General features: G+C 42.6%; 1 protein-coding gene across 6 annotated transcripts in view; it reads left to right on the top strand.

The window, feature by feature from the left end:
* The first annotated feature begins 10,016 nt into the window (after window positions 1-10,016).
* Window positions 10,017-25,504, top strand: part of LOC140728368 (inositol polyphosphate 1-phosphatase-like) — a 65,965-nt gene continuing 50,477 nt past the window's right edge. Inside the window, exon 1 of one of the 6 annotated variants that reach the window (XM_073046983.1) lies at window positions 10,017-10,257. The gene's annotated coding sequence lies outside the window, so the exon portion shown is untranslated. Of the gene's footprint in view, window positions 10,258-10,916; window positions 11,169-20,897; window positions 20,918-21,974; window positions 22,106-22,445; window positions 22,538-25,504 lie in introns of those variants that run through there. The other 5 variants (XM_073046987.1, XM_073046984.1, XM_073046988.1 and 2 more) reach the window with 5 other exon arrangements.

Genomic DNA, 25,504 nt, shown 5'->3' with positions numbered 1-25,504 from the left:
TCTGTTCCCAAGACTAGGCTTTCACTTCTGGGATATTGGAGATGTCCTCCTTCTTCATAGAACAGATTTTCCCTTCCACCACCATTGATGCTGCCCTCACCCGCATGTCCTCCTTTTCCAAAACATCCGCTCTCACCCTCTGGTCCTCACCTACCACCCCATGTGCTTCCACACCCAGCATGTCCTTCCACGCAAATTCTGCCATATTTAATGAGATCCTTCCACCAAACACATGTTTACCTCTCCCCCTCCACTTTCAGCAGGGATCGCTCCATCTGTGATTCCCTTGTCCATTTGTCCCTTCCCACTAATCTCCTCCTGGCTCTTATAAGTGGAATTGGAAGAAGATCTACACCCGCCCTTTCATCACCTTACTCACCTCTGTTAAGGGCCCCAAACAGCCCTTTCAGATGAGGCAACATTTCACCTGCGAATCTGTTGGGATCATCTAGAGTATCTGGTGCTCCTGATGAGGTCTCCTCCACATCGGTGAGATCCAACATAGACTGGGAGACCGTTTTGTTGAGCACCTTCGTTCCATCCACAAAAAACAGGATTTACCAGTGGCCAACCATTTTAGTTCCAATCCCCATTCCCTATCCAACATGTCAGTCTATGGCCTTCTCTACTGTCACAATGAGGCCACTCTCAGGGTGGAGGAGCAACATCTTATATTCCGTCTGGGTAGCCTCCAACCTGATGGCATGAACGTTGATTTCTCCAACTTCCGGTAATATTTCCCCCTTCCATCATCTTCAATTCCCCACTCTAGCTGTCCTCTTAACTCTTCTTTTCGCCTCACCTGACTATTACCTCCCCCAGTGCCCCTCATCCTTCCCTTTTTCCCATGGTCCACTCTCCTCCCCTTCTTCTCCAGCCCTTTACCCTTGCCACCTATCACCTCCAAGCTTCTTACTTCATACCCCCTATCCCATCCACCTGGCTTCACCTACTTCCTTCTAGTTGTCCTCCTTCCCTTCCCCCCACCTTCTTACTCTGGCTTCTTCCCCCTTCCTTTCCAGTCCAGATGAAGTGTCTCAGCCTGAAATATCAATTGTTTAATCATTTCTACAGATGCTGCCTGACCGGTTGATTTCCTGCAGCAGTTTCTGCGCATTGGTCTGGATTTTCAGCATCTGCAAAATCTCTTCTGTTTGTGTTTCTACACACACAGTTCTTTGAGAGCATTGTTGTGTGTTTCGTTTTGCTGAGCATCAGAATTTCTGCTTTTGCATTTTCATTTGGGCTCTGAGCTGATCAACTGAGACATCAGTTTCTTTCATATGTGTGGTAAACTATGTGTATACCTGTCTGGACATGCCCCTCTGCTGACTGCTCCTGTGGCTCCTCCCACAGACCCTTGTATAAAGGTGATTGGAGGCACTGCTCCTCCCTCAGTCTCCGAGAGTTATTGATGGTGCATCAATATGAAAGATGTGAAGATACGCATGGAGACTGGGTTAGGAACTGTCAGGGTACTCATGATGATGAGTCAGGGGATTGGTTGAGTGTTTATTCTATTTTATTTTCTCCTCTCTATGAGCGTGAGTGCAAGCAGGGCTGAGAGCTGAACAGTGTTGGGAGAGCATGTTTGCAGCAAATGAATTTCTGGCAGTTAATTCTTCTTTCTGATAATTTAATATTTTCTTGATACTTTTTATAAGAAAACTCATAATGACACCTACTATTTCGTATTCATTAATTTTGAACATTAACAAATAAGTCAACGATCTTAGAGCAACATCTTCACCGTCAGCACCTGCATAGGACTCTCTTACACAACATTTCTAAGATGAAAATGATAACCCTCTGTGTCTTGGACAGTAGAAACAGTTGTTAGGGAGTAAAATTGTGATCCCAGTTTTAAAAAAGGCTACCTTCCATGTCTTGTTCGTTCTGTTGAAAAAGATGTTGTAGTGAGAAAAACACACGGGACAAACAGCTGCAAACAATGGCATAACTTGAAAGGATTCATGCGAAGCAAGATACTGCAGAGGCTAGAAATCTAATTATCAAAACACAACATACTGGAAGTATTTCCAGAGCTGGTTGGGTGGTACCTGGGTTGGTCTGCCAATCGTTTTCAATGTTGTTGATGTTTTAATAGGTTCCATTTAATGCTGCAAACAAATGGGGCACATTGCACTGGACTCTTGCTGGGAGCCCCAACAGGACTCTTCTCAATCACTAGACTCCGCATAGACATAGACATTTCCTTTTCCTCCTAGAGCAGGGCTGTGCAAGTCCAAGCTTGTGTTGGACATTATGCCATCGAATGCCAGTGTTTGCAAATGTAACTGTTGACTACAACATTTTGGACTAAGTTGATATTGAAATATACCATAAATAAGTAAACAGTAAAACTCTGATCATTCATCTGCTACCCCTAGTTGCCCCCACTCCCAACTGCAGTGTCCCAGCATATATCTCCCTGGTCTCTTCCACAATGACCAGGCATGCAATAAACTTGTTTAGTTAAGATCCTGAACTAAACCTTGGAGAAAAGGGGTGATGAGGCATTTTGGCTCTGAGCTTCCACTGAAGTTTGGTCCAGCCAATGACCCACTAAAGCTGCTGACAGGGTGATGCACCATTAATAACTCTCTGAGACGTGAGGCGAGATATCGGCTTTTATTGACTGGAAGAAAGAACAAGCAGCAATTGACCACCATGCTACATCCTGGAGACTGAGGGCAGGGCTCAGGCCTCAATCGCCTTTATACCGGGGTCTGTGGGCGGAGCCATGGTCAGTGGGAGGAGCCACAGGAGCAGTCAGCAGGAGGGGCGTGTCCAGACAGGTATATGTAGTTCACCACATTCACCCCCCCTTTGTTTTAAAAGAGAGTCCCCATGGGGTGAAGTTTCTTACAAGTATATTTACAGGTTAAGTCTATCAGGTGGTCGAATCTGTCGCTGCGATCTACGTAGCACCGGCTGTGATTGCACAGATGCCGGTGGTGATTGCACCGGAGACAGTGGTTGTGCTGGTTCCGGCCTAACTGGAGGTGTCAGTCCACTAGGCGTCAGTGATCCCTCATGCGTGTGCGAGGTGCCTGGTATATGCACATGCGAGACACCCGGTATAGGAGTGTCGTGAGGAGTCTGTGTAGGGCTCGGTGTGCATGGTGTCACCTCGGGTACAGGGTTCATAGTTACCGGGGAGTGTTCGGGGTAGTGGTCTGCTGCTCCTGCGGGCGCCAGGTCGTGGACGGAGACCGTGTCCTCCTGCCCATCAGGTAAGACCACGTAAGCATACTGGGGGTTCGCATGTAGAAGGTGAACCCTCTCGACCAGCGGGGAGTATTTATTGCTCCTCACATGTTTCCGGAGCAGCACTGGCCCTGGGGACGTCAGCCAAGCTGGTAGGGTGGTCCCAGTGGCAGACTTCCTGGGAAAAGAAAATAGGCGTTCGTGAGGGGTGGCATTGGTGGACGTACATAACAGGGAGCGGATGGAGTGGAGTGCCTCGGGGAGGACCTCCTGCCATCGAGAGACCGGCGACCCTTTTGACTTAAGGGCTAAAAGTGTGGCCTTCCACACTGTGGCATTCTCCCTCTTCACCTGTCCATTTCCCCGGGGATTATAACTCATGGTCCTACTAGTAGCAATGCCCCTAGCCAGCAGGTACTGGCGCAGCTCGTCACTCATAAAGGAGGACCCTCTATCACAGTGGATATAGCAGGGATATCCGAACAGAGTGAAGAGCTGGTGCAGGGCTTTTATGACGGACGTGGCAGTGGTGTCGGGGCAGGGGATGGCAAAGGGGAACTGCTAGATCGCAGCGACAGATTCGACCACCTGATAGACTTAACCTGTAAATATACTTGTAAGAAACTTCGCCCCATGGGGACTCTCTTTTAAAACAAAGGGGGGTGAATGTGGTGAACTACATATACCTATCTGGACACGCCCCCCCACTGACTGCTCCTGTGGCTCCTCCCACTGACCGTGGCTCCCTCCACAGACCCCGGTATAAAGGCGATTGAGGCCTGAGACCGGCCCTCAGTCTCCAGGATGTAGCATGGTGGTCAATTGCTGCTTGTTCTTTCTTCCAGTCAATAAAATTGATGCACCATCAATAACTCTCTGAGACGTGAGGCGAGATATCGGCTTTTATTGACTGGAAGAAAGAACAAGCAGCAATTGACCACCATGCTACATCCTGGAGAGTGAGGGCAGGGCTCAGGCCTCAATCGCCTTTATACAGGGGTCTGTGGGAGGAGCCACAGGAGCAGTCAGTGGGGGGGGGGGGGGGGGGCGTGTCCAGACAGGTATATGTAGTTCATCACACAGGGGCTCTGGAATTTCCACGCATTAAGAAATTCCCTACATCAACACAATAGTCATGGACTGATGTAAAACGTTGAGAATGTGAAGCAAGATGTACCTATTACTGAGTATGTTGTTTCAAGAAGTGGATCCTTTATATATCTACTTGATGCTAATGCAGAGTTCCTGATGGTGGTACTGACAGATGTAGCAGTATCAATGATTGCTGATGTTGCAATTGTTGAGAAGGTTTCTTCTGTATGAATGGTGTAGGAGCAATGTATTCAGTATTGCATGTTTACTATGTTATATTAGTGGGGGTGTGGTAAAAGCAAACAGAATAAACTGCATATTCTTCCTTATTTCATAGCAGTTTGTAGCTTGGGGCTGGCAGAGGTCATATCTTTGCTGACTGCTGACATAACACTTAATACTGCTTCAAGACTGTATGTTTGCTAATTACTAATAAAGGACCAAATAAAGGATTTGACTCTTTGGAACAATCATTTCATTGGAGCTGAGGGTGCGCATTGCAAGCAAAAACAACCCTGTGGCAGTCGCAGGCTAGCGGCAATTGTTTCGTTTTGGATTAGTTTTGTCACTATAGGAGGTATAAATATATTGCACAGAGACTTAATATAGGAGAACATGCAGTAGTGCCAGCAAGAAGCACAGGAGCTAGGACTGCAGAGATGCACACCAGTGCTCACATATTAAAATCACCCCACCATGTGGTGCATCTCAAACTGGGCCCAGAACAAAATGTCTGATTGATTTCATTTGCTTCAAGGGATCAACATCAGCAGGGAGAGGAACACCTGCCTAGTGGGAGACCCTTGAAAGTGTGATGTCAAGAGTTCAAGGCCAGCCTGTTGACTTAAAGGCAAAGTCATGTAATGGGTTTCTTCATTCTTATTTATTCTGAATACTCACAATCTACACAGTGCCAACAATCTTTTATAAGTTTTGATTGACCAAATTACTGGTCAGTCATGTTATATTAGTTATTAATATTTCATACATTTTACATTCCCTTTCACTCTGGTTCACAACTGAACACAGGCTCCAGAACCACCATTCTCAATGACAATGGGACCCTGCATTTGAGTGATTAAGAATAAAAGCTAAAATGCATTATTATGTTTAAATCCAGCAGTTGAATAATCTAGTATTACAGATTTTCACGAGCATTTTATAAACAATCCATTCTTAGAAATACCATTTGCACATTCAGATAAAATATTGTCACGTTTAATGCAAAATTCGATTTGGATTCCTCCTAAAAGATTACTAAATTGAGTGAGAAATACTTTAAAACTATTCTATGGTACCCTTTACAATGAACAAAATGATAAGTTTCGAGCTGGTCATTTGGGATGGGTTAGAACACCACAGCAGGAAGGTTACATGACACAAGTTTGAGTTTGAATCCCATCATGGTAGCTGGGAAATTTAATTTTAAATAAAATCTGAAGTTAAAAAAATATATAGTAATGGTATTAATGAAACCACCAGTTTAGCTTAAAATGCATCCAAATCACACATGTCCTTCTGAGAAAAAACTCTGTCATCCTTCCCTGCACTATCCAATTTGTGACCCTACAAACTTGATCAATTCTCGGCTGATTCCTCAGTTCGGGGGCAATGGATAATAACAGCTTGTATTGCCAGCAATATCACAAGAGTAACAATTTTTTTTAGGAAAGATGCAAGAAGAGCTTGCACCTAGTGCTACCACACCAATGATCTCTTAGATGGTTCTTCAGACCTTAAAGCATCTCACCTATGAGATTCAGATTCAGTTTTATTTATCACATGTACATGGAAACATACAGTGAAATATGTCAAGAGCAAACACGAGGAAATCTGCAGATGCTGGAAATTCAAACAACAACACACACAAAATGCTGGTGGAACACAGCAGGCCAGGCAGCATCTATAGGGAGAAGCGCTGTCGACGTTTCGGGCCGAGACCCGAAATTCCGAAAGATTGTTTGAACATTGACTTCTCTAACTTCCGTTAATGCCCCTCCTCCCCTTCTTACCCCATCCCTGACATAATTAGTTGTTTGCCTGTTTTCCATCTCCCTCTGGTGCTCCCCCCCTCCTTTCTTTCTCCTGAGGCCTCCCGTCCCATGATCCTTTCCCTTCTCCAGCTCTGTATCACTTTCGCCAATCACCTTTCCAGCTCTTAGCTTCATCCCACCCCCTCCGGTCTTCTCCTATCATTTCACATTTCCCCTTCACCCCACTACTTTCAAATCTCTTAGTATCTCTCCTTTCAGTTAGTCCTGACGAAGGGTCTTGGCCTGAAACGTCGACAGCGCTTCTCCCTATAGATGCTGCCTGGCCTGCTGTGTTCCACCAGCGTTTTGTGAGTGAAATATGTCATTTGTGTTAACAATCAACACACCCAAGGATGTGCTGGAGGAATCTAGAGAGCCACAAACCAGCTACATAAAGGGTTGTTGTTGGAGGTATGAGTAACTAGGGTCCATATGTGTTAGTGTGCATGTGCACTCATGTGTTTGCTAGTGCATGTGTGTATGTCTGCTTGTGTAGTCAATCCACTTGTGTGCCCTGATGAAGTTCTATGCCATGTTTGAGATGAACGAAGGCAGAAAATGCAACATGGTCCACCATGGTATGTAAAATGAAAAGGTGTATCTGCCAACAGAGTGAAGAGGAATGGGTTTGCATTGAAAAATGAGGTTGTCTGATGCTCTGTACAATAAATCAATGTCAAATGGAAACTCTATTTCATGTCTCATAGATCATAGAACAGTACAGCACAGAAACAGACCCTTTGGCCCACGATGATGTTAGTTATTTAGAGATAACAGCGCAAAATAAGCCCTTCTGGTCATTTAAGCAATGCCACCAGCAACCCTTGATTTAACCCCTGGCTAATCATGGGACAATTTACAAAGACCAATTAACCTACTAACCATTTTGTCTTTGGACTGTGGGAGAAAACTGGAGTGATTGGAGAAAACCCACATGTTCCACGGGAGGACGTATAAACTCCTTATAGAGGCCACCAGGACTGAACTCTGAACTCTGATGCCCCAACCAGTTATAGTATTGCACGAACTGCTACACTACTGGGTTGTGTAGAACTCATTAAGCTAATGATATCTAATCCCTTCTACCTGCATATAATCCACATCCCTCCATTCTCTGCATATTTGTGTGTCTATCCGAGAGTCTTGTGTCATTACTACCTCCTCTACCACCCCTGGCAGTGCATTACAGATGCCCGCTAATCTTTGCGCAAAAAACTTGTCAGAATCAGAATCAGATTTAATATCATTAGCATATGTTGTGAAATTTGTTGGTATGTGGCAACAGTACATTGCAATAGATAATAGTAAAAACTATGAATTACAGTAAGAGGTATGCATATAAATATACATAATAGTTAAATTAAATAAGCAGTGCAAAAAAATAAGTGAGGTGCTCCCCTCCCCCTTTCTTTCTCCTGAGGCCTCCCGTCCCATGATCCTTTCCCTTCTCCAGCTCTGTATCCCTTTTGCCAATCACCTTTCCGGCTCTCAGCTTCATCCCACCCCCTCCGGTCTTCTCCTATCATTTCACATTTCCCCCTCCCCCTCCTACTTTCAAATCTCTTAGTATCTTTCCTTTCAGTTAGTCCTGACGAAGGGTCTTGGCCCGAAACGTCGACAGCGCTTCTCCCTATAGATGCTGCCTGGCCTGCTGTGTTCCACCAGCATTTTGTGAGTGAGGTAGTGTTCATGGGTTCAATGTCCATTCAGAGATGGCAGAAGGGAAAAAGCTGTTCCTTAATTGTTTAGTGTGTGCCTTCACGCTCCTGTACCTCCTCCAAGATAGTAGCAATGAGAAGGAGCCCATCCCCTTTGAACATTCCTCCTCTCACCTTAAATACATGCCCTCTAGTTTCTATTTTAGACATTTCAACCATGGGATAAAGATACGAGTGATTTTCTCTACCCATGCCTCTCATGATCCTCTCAGCCTCCACCACTCCAGAGAAAACCTTGTTGGAAATCTTCAGTGGGTTTTGTTCCTTGTTTTTCAGTGACTGTGATATGATCATCATTCTCACAATGTGTGAGATAGAGTTACAATCAGTAGGAAGTAAAAGGTGAGATACCAAACGCACAACATCATTGGACATGCACCTGATGCCACATAAATGTCAGGCACTTTTACTCGGATCTCAGTCCAAACCGTGAACTTTGATTTTGGCCATAGCTGTAATTGCATTCAGAAGTGATTGCTTGTGGACTTGCTGGAGAGAAAATGGATTTTTACCTGCCTTGGATCATAAAATAGGTATTGATTGATCCATTGATTTGCCTGTATTGATTTGCCTGTGGGGTCACAGCGTGACTGGTGTGTTACCGAACTATACCAGCACAGGAATAGGCCCTTTTCCCTTTGCTCCACAATATCAATGCTAACCATGATACAGATTTAAACGAATCCATACACATATGTTCTCATTCAGAAGGGGGTGACAGAGGCTTCTCTTTGGCATATTAAAGGAATTTGGGATTTAGAGTTAATGTTGGACAACAAACTAATGTTCATAACTTCCTCAGCTTTGCGCCAAATGTGATTTAGGTTCAAGCACTCATGAAGCTCACAATTTACATCATCTGGGGGAGGAGGGGTTGATCTATTGTGTCCATGTCAGTCAAGAAAAGAGCCGTTTAGTTTAATCGCGCGTACTGAAACCCCTCTCTGTCCTTAACGCCTAGGTGACGTGACCAAGTGCACTTCATGGAACTTGCTACATGTGATGAACACAAGAAAATAGGAGCAGGAATAGGTCATTGGGTTCTTCAAGCCTAGCCCGCCATTTTATGTGCTGTATTCTACCTTTTCTCTTCCGTGGGATTGAAATCTCACAATTCATTGAGGTGAAAATGTATTTCCTCAACCACCTTCTGAAGCTCCTATTACTTTTAAACTGTTACCCGTAGTTATTAAGCACTCCGATGCAAGAAACATCTCCTTTCTGTTAAACATGAAAAGAACACGCTTTGTTTTAGTTAACTCAATTACATCTCGATACCCCTAGTTTCAAAGAAAACAAACCCAGCTCGGCCAGTCTGTCCTGACAACTAAAGCTCGCTCACTTTGACATTATCAAAACTGCACCGAAACCACTAAAGTTTTTACATCCTTCCTGTGACGTGAACGGAGTTGTACTGTATATCTCAGGGCTCTCTCTAAATGTCTAATGTGATTTCAGCACAGCGTTCTTCCACTCTGCACCTCGGCCAAAAAAAGACAAGCATTTTCTTGAGTAGCTTATCTGTCTACAGTTAAATGACAGGTCGGCCAGCATCTGTGAAAGATGCATTGCAGCGTCTTGCTTAGGCGTCTGTAGCGGAAATCAGAAACCTCTGGTAGGTTGCAATGCCTCTGGTGCCTGAGGACCTTTCCTTCTACACTCACAACTATCTAACTGGGGCAAATATCGTTGTAGGTCAAAGTCCTTGTGGAACTTATCTCACTGAGGGACGGGTACAGGACATTCAATGGATGGAGAAGAAATGAAGTTATAAATCTATATCACACTCTATTTTATGTATGTTATTACCAATTTAGAATACATTTCTAAAGTAACTATTGCTCTTGAAAACTGAAAGATGCTATTTTTCTGGGGGGGTTAATTGGTCGTTTACTGCGCTCTGTAAGTGAGGGTGATATTCAACCATCGGCCTCTAGGTGACAGCTTTGCAGTGCTAGTTCCTTGCCCCCGAGCAACCCTGCAGCATTTGCCCAGCTCCAGATCCCATCCATCGCAAACCAAAGGCGTGAGTAATAAGTGCGCTTGTCAGTGAGATCTGCCGTCTGTCTTCACCCACCTTCCGCAGAGCCCGGGATTTAGGTCGCTGGCCTTTCGCATGCTCCCGCTGACAGCGCAGGCAGACCCGGGCCGGAGCTCAGCGGGGCACTCCAAAGCTGTGGAGTAGTGCGGACGAGCCACTCAAGGTAAATGTGATCCGCACGCGAGCATGAAGGGCCCCTGTTATTCGCAAGGGAGAGCAGAGATCCCAGGGGGAAGGTATGGTTGCGTTGCCCTCTTATGCTAGAGTGAGTATTTCAGAGCTTCTGACTCAATGGCAAAATCCAATTGTATAAGGCGATCTCATGCAGAAAGCAACGACCTTGTTTAAACTAAATACTATCTTTCCCCTCTCTATTGAAAAGCTTGGGTGTTCTGCCGTGTTAGTGATTGCTGTAGGTGGGGTCTGCATTGGAGGCAAAAGCTTCGGTCACATCCGAGATGAGATAAATGCCCCCACTCCCTCGGGGAGCAGACGTTTTCACTAGAGCTGGCGAGTGCTCCCCATGGTTATTCTCGGCTGACCTTCTTCCCCCAGTACAAATACCCTGCTGCAGTGCAGAGCGGCAACAAGAGCTCGGTAAAACGAGGACAGAAAGAACACCTCGCCGTTCACACGCTGCGGTTAGACTGCAACTGTGCATTCACAACATGGTTTTATTTGATGCACATGTTAAACGCTCATTGCGGGAGAACTGCCAGAAATGACGTTTTATTTTATTTTTGCAAGAATAGTGCTCTACATGGGCACACCAGTCGCGTTATTTCCACAGCCTTTCTCTCCACTGTGCTGCTTTGCTGCGGGTGCGGAATCCTTGCGGCACTGCTCTGTCCTTTGTCATTGGCGTTAACAAGTTATTCAGCTCCAAGTGTCAGTTGATAAGCACATCCAAAGCAGAAGTTACCTGTGATTGTAAACAGCGAACGCTGGCTAGTACCTCCAACACTGTTATTGAAATACCAGGATCCTATCAGGGAAGCAACAGGTTAGAAGAAACCCTTTTTTGCGTTCTTCTCCTGTGGTGTTCCGGGGCTATAGATCTCCTTACGAAAACAGGTAACAAATGAAACCCCTGTTACAGTGCCTGGCCTGCCTTTTAAACAATGCGGATTATGTTAAGAAAAAAGTCAAAACAAGTTGCGAAACGGGGATTTTCATGATCAGGAATATACTTGAAAGACCGGACACAGCAGAAAATGTTTCCACATAGGAGGCAGGGCAGGAAAAAAGAATTCAAGGGAAAAAAACCACTAAGCCCTGGAAAGGGTTACTCAATTCTACCGCGTGGGGTCAATATCATCAGAGAGAAAGCTAGAAAAATAAGAGAGAAAGAAAAATAGACAGTTAAATTTTACTGTATTATTCTTTGAAAGACTTGTTTTTCCCAGTGTGAATAAGATTACTGGCATCTCCAGGTCACTGAGGTCATTCACTGACATTGAGCCGCAATGTCAGATACGAGACGGTACGGCGAGAGCCGGAAAGTTTAAAAGTGCGAGGCAAGTTTTTTTTTAATACAGGGAGTGGCGGCAGGTGGCTTGAGTGTGCGAGGGGAGGAAGTGGAAGTAGGTGAAATCAGTAATAGACGCAATTAGACAGACAGGTTGGGGGCAAAGGGATAACGAGTTTATGCAGACAGTAGATCGGCAGCGGTATGGCGAGCTGAAGGATCTGTTTATGTGCTATGCTATTCTCTGTTAATTCTTCTAAAAAACTTTTATGGGTACATCAGATGTGCATGAGTCGTGTGGTCTTGACATCATTTCTATGTCAGGGGCTGGTAATTTGATCTCATTGACTGCGCTGTTTTCGGCATCGAACTGTGAAGCGGAATTTACATCACGCGATCCTGGGAACAATTGTCATGGGCGACAATCAAAAAGAAACTCTGAATACCTGAAAAATGGGATTAAAGCCAGAAACTGCTGGAAACAGTAGGTCAGGTAGCTTCTGGTGATGTAGAAACGATTACCATTTTAGGTCGAAGACCCTTTATTGGGACTATCATGGTTGGACCAGATGGGCAGTTTGGTGTCCAAGGTCTTTTCAGTGCATGGCCCTCTGCTGAAAGCATGCACTGGTCCCAATACAGTTTGAGAAGACATTGAGGATGGCCAGCAGTGCAGGCCATACCAGATCAGTGTAGTCAGTGGTTGTGCTGAGTGTGGATGATAGTGGAGCTGGGAGTCCGAGATTACTGATACAAGTAAAATGGTGCAGACTGGGAATGCAAGCACAGGTAAACAGTGGAGCTGGGAGATCAGCAATACCAAGATATATTGAGAGTTGAGGTGGAAGATCAGGGAAATTACAGTTAGATGGTGAAAATGGAGATATGGGAATGTTGGTGAAGATGAAATGTGAAGGATGTTGGCATAGGTAGATGAGGTGGGAGATCCAGGATACTGGGTGCAGACTGATGGTGGACTTGGAAGATTTAGTAAATTGGTACTGATTCCAGGAATGCGGTAGTTAGAAGGGGGGAATTGGCATTGATAGAAAGGTTTTAGGGGATATGTGGCAGATCTGCCTGGGGTGAGGGATTGGGGACTAAAACACATAGAGTTCTAGCCTGCAGGTGGTATGGTCTTCAGGGGTGGGGGAGGTTGATGGGTGGATGAGCTTCGGGGGTGGGGGTATGGATGGGCTTACATGTGGTAAGAGGTTCAGGGGGATCGGAGATAGATGTGAATGTCACACAACTGTTCAATAAAGGATGTAGGCAAAAAGGCAGGTAACTATAGGCCACTTAGTTTAACATCTGTAGCTGGGAAAATGCTTGAAGCTATGATTAAAGAAGAAATAGCGAGGCATTTGGAAAGAAGTGGATCCATCAGGCAGATGTAACATGGATTCAGCAAAGGCAGGTCCTTTTTGACAAAGTTACTGGATGACTTTGAGGATATAACGAGCACAGGGAATAGAGGGGAACAGATGGATGTTATTTACTTGGATTTCCAGAAGGTGCCACATAAAAGTCTTATCCGTAAGATAAGGTTACATTAGCATAGAGGATCGGTTAACTAATAGAAGCAGAGAGTTGGGATACATGGGTGTTATTCTGGTTGGCAATCAGTGGTGAGTGGTATGCCACAGGGGTCGTTGCTGGGCCCGCAACTGTTCACAATATGCAGTAATGATCTGAAAGAGGGGACCGAGTGTAGTGTATCTAAGTTTGCTGATAATATTAAATTGAGTGGAAAAATAAATTGTGCAGAAGATATGGAGAGTCCACAGAGAGATATATGTAGGTTAAGTGAGTGGGCAAGGTTCTTGCAAATGGAATACAATTTTGGTAAATGTGAGGTCATCCACTTTGGAAGGAAAAATGTAAAAGCAGATTATTATTTAAATGATAAAAATGACAGCATGCTGCTCTGCTGAAGGACTTGGGAGTGCGTGTGCATTAATCACAAAAGGTTGGTTTGCAGGTGCACCGGGCTATCAGAAAGGCAAATAGGATGCTGGCCTTCATTGCTAGGAGGATTGAATTTAGGAGCATGGAGATTATGGTGCAACTGTACAGGGTAATGGTGAGGCCGCACCCAGTGTACTGTGTGCAGTTCTGGTCTCCTTACTTGAGGAAGGATATACTGGCTTTGAAGGCGGTGCAGAGGAGGTACACAAGGCTGATTCCAGAGATGAGGGGGTTAGGTTGAGGAGATGAGGAGAGATTGAGTTACCTGGGACTGTACTCAGTGGAATTCAGAAGAATAAGAGGAGATCTTATAGAAAAATGTCCCGCTTGGTGGTGCAATCATATCAGTGCCGGACTCCGGAGGGAAGGTTCCCAAGTTTGAATCCAAGTCAGGTTGAGTGTCAAGCTAACAACTTGGCCTCGTAAAAACAAGAATAGCTTGCTACGGAAACACTGTCATGACAGTGCCCTGATAACTCCACTGCTGAGTTAAGGGCTATTCTTCCTCTTCTTCTTATAGAAACACATAAAATTATGAAAGGGATAGATAAGATAGAGGCAGGAAAGTTGTTCCCACTGCTAGGTGAGACTAGAACGAGAGGACATAGCCTCAAGATTCGGGAGAGTAGATTTAGGGCAGAGATGAGGAGGAACTGCTTTTCCCAGAGAGTGGTGAATCTGTGGAATTCTCTGCCCAATAAAGCAGTGGAGGCTACCTTAGAAGATATATTGGATAAAGATTGGGTAAATGTTTGCATAGTAGGGGTCAGATTGTCCATGATGTTATTGAATGGCAGAGCAAGCTCGATGGGCCAGATGGCCTACTCCTGCTCCTGTTTGTTATGGGATTGATGGGCCTGTAGGTGGTATGAGTTAAGGGGGATGGATGGATGGGCCTACAAGTGGTATAGGCTTCAGGCAGGAGATAGATGGGCCTGCGGGTGGTATGGGTTTCAGGGGATGGATGGATGGGCCTACAAGTGATATGGGCTGCAGGGGGATGGGGAATGGAATGGTTTCTTGAACTGTGAGCAAGATAACTGGTAAGCAACTGCTGTAGCTGATGGAGATCCCAGTCCACAACACCCATTGTACCTGTCCCTGCAGCCCAGAATTGGAACGTGCTTGTTTAATCTCCTTCAAAACCCCGCTCTAACTTCTTTTAGCTGCATCTGGGTCCACAGGCAGCCCACAATTTTATATCTGATCTGGAGTTGTTGTGCAGCACAATGGGACGTGGTATTTTCTGAGATGTCTACACACAGAACTCTGAAACAGAACTTGAACCCAAAGCTTTCTGATTGTTCTTGAACAGTGGCTTCCACATCCCAACGAGTTCAACAGGAAGTACATTTCTTGGATTGTGGCATTTACTGTTTGCAAGCGAACACTTCAGCCAGCTTTTCCATTCCGCAGCAGTGAACTCGAGTTCCTCCTGCTTTCTGATGCTCAGCCACACACTGGCTAAATTTACCACAGAACTATCATTTCACAGTCTTTTATGCTATAATTATCACTTTACTATTTGTTACATTGTCATATTTTAATGCTATTTTATGGAGTACAACAGAATAATTTTAAATATAATTGACTCCTAGCCCAGAGATCCACATTACTTATCCAGAGAATGTGAGCTGGAATTAAATGAGGACTGGCTATGAACTTGAACTTTACTTTCCCTGGCTTTGGTTTGCCCCATTAGTAGGGATGGGTTTATTGTCAAAGAGATTATTATAATGGTTCATAGCATTGACATAAGTTTGGACCAACACGGGGCTAAAGTCTTTTCCCGATGCCTTTCTCAGCTGATGAAATGGTATCCTTCTGTATTGGATCCCTGTCATGGTGTGTGCTGGCAACAACTGAACCCAGGAAGAATGACAGACTGCCATATAGAGAGAAGGAAACAAAATTTTATATATAGGAATTCCAACAGAATACTTTTGGCTTGACTGAGCGACACTGTGAGATGAATCATTCTCGAAGCAGATGGACCCTGTGATAAGCTCTAATTGGGAGTTCCATTTAAATAATCACAGTATGTGTGAAGACCATGCCAGTCAAAATAAATGCGCCAAGATGAAACAGAAGGCACAAGGGCTTAACGACTCTAGATAAGACAACAATGATCAAGTACAGGTGCACAGGGCTCAGGGCAAGTCCACTTGCAGAAAGCACAGCATGGAAAACCTCTGTCTGCTTCATTTATGTTACTTGTAAAGCCATCCAAACGGGATGAGTCCTGAAGGTCAAAGCTGCATTATTGAAACGGTTGGGGAATCAATACACGTGAATAACCGATTTAAAGATGTTCTCAGCAGTCTAAATAATGCAGATTGTTGATAACCTCTACACTGTCTTACAATGATCACCCACTGTGCAAATAGAGTTGTATTGTAGTGTTCCTTTGCCAATACTTCCCACACCAGCGACCTTCATCAGATGCTACAGACCTCTATGTTCCCCTTCAGGACACACTTTCATGTCATAAACGTATCATGACATTTCACTGTTAGTCATCCACAGCTTAAAACATCAGTTTACTATTACTTTATGAGCACCTCCAGCAGACAGTTTATGTTGGTTCAAGATGAAGATGCCCCTGCTCACTACCTCCTTCTCAACAGTCATTACAGTTCAAAGGCAAAAAGATTCAAGTTTATCTGTGAGCTCTGCATCCCAAGAATGAATTAAAAATAAACATTGACATGTTATTGGAGAGTAAATAAACATTTGCTTGATATATTTGCATAAAGCTAAATGACTACATGATGCATTGATAGTCCGTGGCATTAGTGCTATTTTTAATTACTTGATATAAACTGTATACACAAGTTGTTCTAGAGAAGTCAATTGCAATGAATCATCAAGGATCTGAACTCACAGCAAACCAAATGTACATTCCAAGTCACCTTGGGCATAATCACGGATTCTTAGCATTTGTGCAACAGTAATCATTGACTCATTGACTCATTCACATTTAAGATGATTTCTATTTTTATACAAAATAATGGGCCTGCTGAACCAGTTTTCATTTTTATAAGTTGTTGCCTGCTGTGGAAATTATATCCATTGGTAGAGCAACCATTTTTTTCCAATCTCCATTTCAGAATGTAATTTATTGGAGGTTTAAGGACGTTTATTTTTTTAAACCTGGCTTTCTAACTTACAAGTGTCAGATGGAGTATGTTGGCTTTAGTTTCTCATCAGCAATGTTTTGTGATCCAAAGGTTCTTCAGGAGTCAAGAATGAGGCTTAAAACCCGTTGCATGTCTTCCCCCTTCCTTTCTAATACATTTTATTTTGGCATTTCCCCCTTCCTTTCCAGCCATGAAGGAGGATCTCAGCATGAAACATCAACAGTTTATTCTTTTACATTCAGCCTGACCTGCTGAATTCCTCCAGCATTTTGCATGCGTTTTGCTCCGGATTTCCAGCATCTGCAGAATCTCTTGTGTTTATGATTTGCTGCTCCATTGCGAAGTTCCTTCGAGGGATGCCTCCCCTGCAGAAGTTTGAATCTTCTCCTCAACTGGAGTTCAGTGAGACCGTCTCTCAAGGCAGCCCCTTTGTGTTTTGTGTGGCTCTCTGAATCCTCTTTCCCCTCCACCCACCTTTTTATTCTGGCATCTTCCCCCTTCTTTTCCAGTCCCAAAGAAGGATCTCGGCCTAAAATGTCAACTGTTTATTCATTGCCATAGATGCTGCCTGACCTGTTGATTTCCTCCAGTATTTTGTTTGTGTTGCTCTGGATTTCCAGCATTTGTAGAATCTCTTCTGTTTATGATTGTTTTATTAAGTGTTACAAAAACAAATAGAAAGGAAGAACAAGCATGGTGAGGGACAAAGGGAAAAATAGAGAAAATTAAAAGCAGTACACAGACAAAATGCAGGAGGAACTATGGCAAGCAGCATCTATAGAAATGAGTAGATAGTCAATGTTTGGGGCAAGACCCTTCTTCAGGTCTAGTTGTGTGGTCTTCCCATACCAGACTACTGATAATCGAAATTCCATCATAAATTCCATTGATAACAGGTAACCAATAAAATAGCCAGATTCAAATAACATGACACCTGCCAACTGAAAGCAAAAAGTTTCCAGAAAAATAGAGGCAGCTATAACCACTGGGAAACTCACTGAAAAATTACAGGACATGTATATAAGTGGTTATGTAACAATACCAGCAAACTTAAGGAAGTTAAACTACAAGAAAAATAACAATTCTGCATCTGATCCAACACCACTAACAGGAAGGATTATAAAACACTCATCGAGGAATCTATTCTTGGTCTTCCTGCTCCTGATCAGGTAATGACTAAGTCACGGCTTAAGTTTATGTGAATGAAAATGACCTTGTGCTTTCATTCTCAGTGGAAGTTGCACTAGTTTAAGAGAAGTGTTCTTGTTTTTGCATTTTTCTGTTCAAGTGCATCTGCATACAGCCATGTGTAAAATGAGACCCAATGAGCAGCATTTTAGATTCTACTTATTTTAAAAGGTGTTACTTTATACTTCTTCATATGTTTTATAGTGGTAATATGTGCACCTTAATTCAAACATCTAACTACAAAGCTTTCAAAAATTAGGCGTTTTTAATTGATGCATAGTCCATCAACTCTGGTAACCTTGTATTAAGTTGCAGAAAATTGTTTTTAAAGTTATAGAGTCATGGAATCATTGAGCATTACAGCACAGAAAGAGGCCCTTCGGCCTATCTAGTCTGTGCCAGCCTGGTTTTCTACCTGCACCTGAACCATTGCCCTCCATACCTCTCTCATCCATGTACCTATCCAAACTTTTCCTAAGTGTTACAATTACACCTCATTCCACACTCGCACCACTCTTTGAGTGAAGTAGTACACTTTAGATTGCCCTTAAATGTTTCACATTTCACCCCAACTATGACCTCTCATTCTAATCTCACCCAATATGAGGGGATAATGCCTGCAGACGTTTACCCTATCTTTTTCTCTCAGTTGCTAGTTGCCTCCTCAGATGTTAGTTGCTAGTTGTTAGTTAATTTGTAAATGTCAATTTCATTGTGAGTTAAAGATCGATTTTTTAAAAGTTAATCTTACCTGTTGGTGACATTGCTTCTGAAAAAGATATGTTAACACGCTTCTGAAAAACTTGAAAAGTAACCCAATTAATAGAAACTCACTATCATGACTAATTTGATCTTGGTGTGGGGCTGAGGATGAAATTTACTGTCAGGTTAGCGTCTAGCACTGCTACTAAAGCTAGTACAAAAAAAGTGGGGTGCCACAGTAGCATAGTGGTGAGCGTGACACTATTACAGCTCGGGGTATCGGAGTTTGGAGTTCAATTACCTCTGTAAGTAAGTTTGTACGTTCCTTCCTGTGTGCAGGTGGGTTTCCTCCAGGTTCTTCAGTTTCCTCCCACAGTCTAAAATCATACTGGTCAGTAGGTAGATTGTCCCGTGATTAGTCTAAGATTAAACTAGCGGTTTTCTGGGTAGTACAGCTTGAAAGACCGGAAGGGTGTATTCCATGCTGTATGTCTAAATAACAAAAAACATGGACAAATTATTTATTAGACATAATTAGGGCTCAAAATTCTGTGATTTATTTTTGGGGCTAACGGTGTCTTTTGAGTGAATCACGAATCATATAAACATACGTAATGTAAGGAGGCCATTTGCCCATTATAGCATGATCATAAAAAATTCAACCATTTATTTAAATCCAGCTTCCAACTTGCAGACCACAGCCTTGTAGGTGATGGCTCCTCAGGTCCTCATTCAAATACTTAATAAATAAATGTGAGTTTTTGCCTCCACCATCATTTTCGGTTCTGAGTCACAAGTAATTTATGAATGTAATACTTTTCTTTGACTCTCCTGTCTGTGCCAATTAACAAATTCATAGCTCACTCTGAAAAGGGAAATAATTTCCCCAAATGTTATTGCTCCCGCTATGCCCGTCCCCATCACTATAATTTGACGCCTCACATAAATTCCACCATAATCTCTCTTCTTTCAAGGAAAATGAACCCAGCTGTGTCTGTCTCTCCTGTCAACATCCTTATAAATCTCCTCTGTAGCCTCTATTTGTTCTGTTACATCCTTCCTGTAAAATGATCATATCCTTCCTGAATGTCTCAAATCTTCCAGCTGTAATTTAATTTACATGTTGATGAAGTCAATGTCTCAGCTGATAAAGGCAAGTATCCAATTAAGACTTCTTAAACATCTTATCTATCTGTCCCACATGGCAGTCTACAGTTCCCTTTGTTTTTCTACAAGTCTTAGTATCTTCACAAATGCTACCCAGTCCCTGATCATTCTTGTTGTTTTGTGTCTACATATTTTTCTCTAGTTGGGAACTATCACCGTTACCGTTAGCCATTCCACCAATTGTGGCATTATTGACAGCTTTTCAAATCATGGCTAGGTTTGAGTTCAAATCATTGCATGTTTTGCAGAGACCAAAAGATCTGAAACAGGTTCCCGTGGAACATGGAGTCATTAAAGTTCCCATAGATCAGTACATTTTGCTTTCTTTTACACTGTCTGTATTTGATCTACTATCCTGTGGATCCCATAGCCTTTTGCTTTTGTGACCTTGCAGGTCTTTGTAAATGCCTCACTGAAATCCATGCAGATGACATCCTACGTGCTATTCTCATTAATCTTCCACATTACCACTGCAAAGTCCTCAGAGAATTTAAGTGAGACATTACCTTAACAAATTCATGATTACTGTTGTGTACCTCTCCATATGTTGACTAATGTATTCTCTTAATTTTTTATCTAATAACCTATGCAACACTAAAGGGATCGACAGACTCGTAGTCATTTTGTTCTTTCTGCTTATGAAATCATTGGTCCCACATTTGCTTACTGGCACTCATCCTGAAACCAGAGGATTGGAAAGTGATAGTCAGAGCTTATGTTATTTCCTCCCCCTGCCTTTTTTAAGAACCTGGGCTACATTTAATCCAGGCATGGTGATTTATCCACTTTCAAAGGTGCTGGGCATTTTAGTTTGACTTCCCACTCTTTGTTTATAGTCTCCAGGACATTACATTCTGATGTTTTAATGCAAAATTCTGTATCATTCCCTCTGCTATAAATGCCTTTAATAATTACATTGTTGCCAGAAGCTACATCTACATTGAAACATACAGTGAAATGTGTTCTTTGCATTAATCAAATCAGAGAGGATTGCACGGGCAGCTCACAGGTGTCACCACGATTTCAGCACCAACATAGCATGCCCACAACTCACTAACACTAACTGTACACGTTTAGAATGCGGGAGAAAATTGGAGCAACTGGAGGGAAGACCAGTCACAAGGAGAGCGTACAAACTCCTCACAGATAGCAGCAATGAAACCCTGATCTTACAGCTGGCACTGTAAGATGTAAAGCGATTGCCTTAACTGCTATGCTACAGCTATGCATTTTAGGAACTGGGGTGAAGGTGGGGTGAGTTGAAGAATGGAACTGGCGGCATTGTTCTTGTATTGAGCTGGTATTGTTTTGAAGGATCTAACAGCCACTTTCTTTGCTGTAACCGTTCTGTGAAGTGTCTGTATGATATTTAGTTAGATAATCAATAGTTAGTTGGAGGTACTTTGAACTGTGGAAGTTTCAGAGTGCTCACTTTTACCTTCTCAAGGGCAGCTGGGAACGATCTATGTAAACTGGTCTTGGAAACAACATCAATGTGCTGAAAATAAATTTTAAGAAAGTTGGCATGAGCTGAAAGAAAACAGCAGGCAAGTGCCTGTTGAGGTAAAAAGAGAACATTCCATTAGCCTAGAAACTTTGAACATTGCCAAGAATTCTAGACAAATTTGCAACAGAACTACAGAAATTTGTTAATACAATCTGACTTCTCCCATTGTGTTAAGCTCTTTCTCTTTCTCACACTCTTTATTTGTTTTGCACTTAAATGTTTTCACAACTGACATTTTGAAACCAAGGTTATTTGATGCTCCAGTTAGTTATTGAATTATATGTTAAGTTGACAACATTACTTTCTGTATATTTTGTACTGTAAAAGTAACAGGAACATTTAAGAAAACACAAGGATGTGATATAGTCAATCACTGATTTATAATTTCATTGCACATTTTTACACACAATGTGAAATAAAACTTCAGGTACAAATAAATCAAAGGCTTCTTGTGAAAATGGCGAAGGCAAGTGGCTTTTGGTGTTGTAGAAAATTTCAGATCTCAATTTCAGTTTCATTGCAATGTCAGAATGGCTTAGAGCACCCTTGCAAATCTCTAGTGATGGAAACTTAGATGCACTTGTCTCAACAGTTGAGAACACACCGCAGAATGCATGTAGTAGAGGTCACGTGCAGTTACTTAAACCAATGATTACAAGGTAAATTTCAATTGGTTATCACTTCAGGCAATATTGTAAATATACCTCCTGATGACTAAACAGCAGAGTAACATTGTACTCAAAAGGTGCAAAGATGCATTTTCTTGATTATCGCATTGCTGGAGGTAACATCAATGAGAAAGAAGTGGAACAGTAAGCAGTAGACTAATGGTGCTAATTACAATTCTTAAAGATCGCCTTTGAGAGATTAGGTATGTACATGTTGCTAGCGTTTATTAATTGCCTTTCATCGCTGACATTTTCAGTGGAGATGTGGATTAAGTGTCTGCTCATTGTTGTGATAGCTCTGCATTGACATTCAAAGCTCGGTGACATTTTTAAATGGAGCCAGGCAAATCAGTAAAGCTGGAATAATTAGACAGTGTCCTTTGGACCAGTGTCATTTAAGATTACCCTGAGATTCGCTTACTTGAGTGTACAGTGAATTTAGATCTCAGAGAGATCAAATACCGAAGTGTGGCAAAGCATTTCCGTTAAATACTGTTCTTAATACCAAAAGTTCTTCTTGCTGGGCAGTCACTTTCTGCAGACTGAACATGGTAGATTGATAGATATCAGTGCAAAGCACTGCTGAAATGTCATCTGCAATATACCCTTTTTAATTGTATCCTGACCATGCTGGGGTAAATTGAATATTAAATTGAAGCAATTTTGGTGCCATTATTCTGCATAGCTCTACGTTAAAGGGAAATTGCCTTTATTTTCAAAATGTTTGTGAAGCTTTTTTCCATATCTTTATTAACATGTAAGCTATCCCATGACTTTCAAATGATATTGTGACTCCAATGACATGTTTTTTCCTTGAAATGGAAGATGCATATCAAAAATTATTTTTTTGGCAAGTTCCATGTATTAGCACTCATTTATAATGAAGTATTCATGTTTGCTGTAGAAGATATTCAATGGAGGATGAATATTAGAAATGAAAATTAAAATGGACTTTGTTCTGGCTTAGGCATTGCAGTTGGTATTCAGGTATATAGTTCATTAATCAATGCAGGGCTGAGGTAGGGAATGATTACTGTATGTGCTGATGGTGAACTCAGTCATGTATTTGTTCATATCAATCTGGAGACTGAAGGTCCACTCTCAATATTTTAAGAACAGCTTCTTCCCATCTGACATATAGATATTGAGGTGGTCCATGAACACTGCCTCATTATTAATCTTTCGCGCTATTTATTTTGTAACTTACAGTAATGTTTATGTTGTGCAAAGCAACAAATTTCACAATGTACAACAGCGGTATTCTGATTCTGAGACAAAGAACACAAAATAACTAAGACAATTGCTGCCCCATGTCAAAAAGAATATGTGAAATTTCAGTTTGCTTAAAATTAAGTGAGGAGCTTTCAACTTGTGAGGTGGAAACTGGGTTTCCTTTATTTATGGCAAGATATGATGTGGTGAAGGCTAAGAACAGTGTTAAGCAGGAGCTGGTGGAAGTAGATTGCTAAATCTACATCTGACATGTGGGAGTCTATTAAAGGCCACTTCACCCATTTCAATTCTACTTCCCATTCCCATTCCGACATACCAGTCCATGGGTACTCCTACTGCCGTAATGAGGCCACACTCAGGTTGGAGGAGCAACACCTTATATTCTGTCTGAGTAGCCTCCAACCTGACGGCATGAACATTGATTTCTTGAACTTTCAGCAATTGACCCCCCACCCCCTTTCCATTCCCCATTCGTATTTCCCTCTCTCTCCGTGTCTCCTTACCTGCCCATCGCCTCCCTCTGGTGCTCCTCCCCCTTCTCTTTCTTCCAAGGCCTTCTGTCCTCTCCTATCAGATTTCCCCCTTCTCCGGCCCTTTATCTCTTTCACCGGTTGACTTGCCAGCTCCTTCCTTCACATCTCCCCCCTCTTGGTTTCACCTGTCTCCTACTACCTTGTACTTCTTTCTCCACCTCTCCTCCCCACCCTCTTACTCTGACTTCGCGTCTCTTTTACTCAGTGCTGATGAAGTATCTTGGCCGAAATGTTGACTGTTTCCATAGATGCTGCCTGGCCTGCGGAGTTCCTCCAGCACTTTGTGTGTGTTACCTTGATTTCCAGCATCTGCAGATTTTCTCATTTTTGAAGGCCAGCACGTGCCATGCGAGGATGAAAGATAAAGATGGAAGAGTTGGGTTGATATTCTAGGTCATACCAAAATGAAAAAGAAGTGAGCGTTGTGTGCATTGAGAAACGTCAATTTGGATAAGTCCCTAAAAGCCTGATGGAAGCTGTTCCACAATTCTAAGAGAGGCAAGGAAGGACATTGCTAGGGCCTTGACAGAGATCTTTGCATCTCAATAGCCAAGGTCAAGCCTCAGAAGATTAGTAAATAGCCACTGTTGTCCCTTTGTTTCAGAAGGCCAACAGGAACCAACCTGGAAATTATAAGCCAGTGGTAGGGACATTACTGGAGAAGATTCTTAGGGACAGGATTTACTTGCACTTGGAAAAGCATAGACTAAATAGGGAAAGCTAGCACGGCTTTGTTTGAGGGAAGATTAGTTAGATTGACACTTTGGTCAATACAGACATGGTACTCCTGAGGGCCTGTCACTGCATTGGATTTTTCTGCATTCTTATGTAGTTGTTCAAACTGATTAGTATGCTTTTAACTTTATCATAGATACCAATCTAATCTGTTTGTGGGTGTAACTTCTTCCTTATGTATTAGAGAAGAAATGCAAATTCTGGAATTTGTACCTCTTGGGACAGCATGACAAGAAAGTAATGATCAGATTGTTGAATTTTTTTTAAAGGTCACTGAGGACTTTAGTCTAGCAACACAGCAGTCTGGTTCTGATGAACCTCAAAGTAAAGAGCTTCAAGATTTCATTACTGTGTTCTATAAACAATGCAATCATTGTGATACTTTATTCTCAATGACCATTTTGACAAGGTTGAGGATTTATGAATTCTTGAGTTTTAGTTGTCTTGTTGTCTGCTGATGAACTCATCAAATGTTTACTTTATATTGAGAGAATGAATGTTCCATTATCCGGATGATTTTACAGAGTTCCCCTGGGTCATGGTTATCTACCCTGAGCAGTACTATTTCTAATAATCATTTTGTTTCATCAATGTTAGTTAACTGTGATTTTCTCAAGTTTTTGCAAGAAGAATTGTTGGCGGTGTAAGAACAGTAATTGCCGTAAAATGGGAGCCCTGGCTTCCAATGCAGCAGCTCAGAGGAGCTGTGGCCACCCTCTTAGTGAAGTCTTGATGCCTGAAGACACCTGAACTTGAAAATAGGGAGTCTGACATCTGACTACAGTATTGAACACTGCTTCAAGCCTTCAGCTGTCAAATCTTGGAAAGGATCTTGAAAGCCGGTGGTAAAGGACTTCTTCCAGCTTCGTACTGAATTTGTAGTGGATGCTGGACACCAGCTTCCCCTAATGGTGTGTTTCCTGAAGATTGAGGGGTTAAATGAGAGGGGAGTTATGGTGCAGATCACTTGCCTCTCAGGAAGACATCTTAGACTACATCCAGACTAGACCGGATAATTTTGAAAACACTGCTTTCGCATAAAAATGATAGGCGTCCACACTAAGCATTTTTGAAAATACTTCTGTCCACATTAAAATGGAT

This window comes from Hemitrygon akajei, chromosome 5 (genome assembly GCF_048418815.1).
Source record: "Hemitrygon akajei chromosome 5, sHemAka1.3, whole genome shotgun sequence".
Lineage (NCBI taxonomy): Eukaryota > Metazoa > Chordata > Chondrichthyes > Myliobatiformes > Dasyatidae > Hemitrygon > Hemitrygon akajei.
Note: the sequence above shows the minus strand (reverse complement) of the source record. Positions and strands in the feature narration are given on the sequence as shown.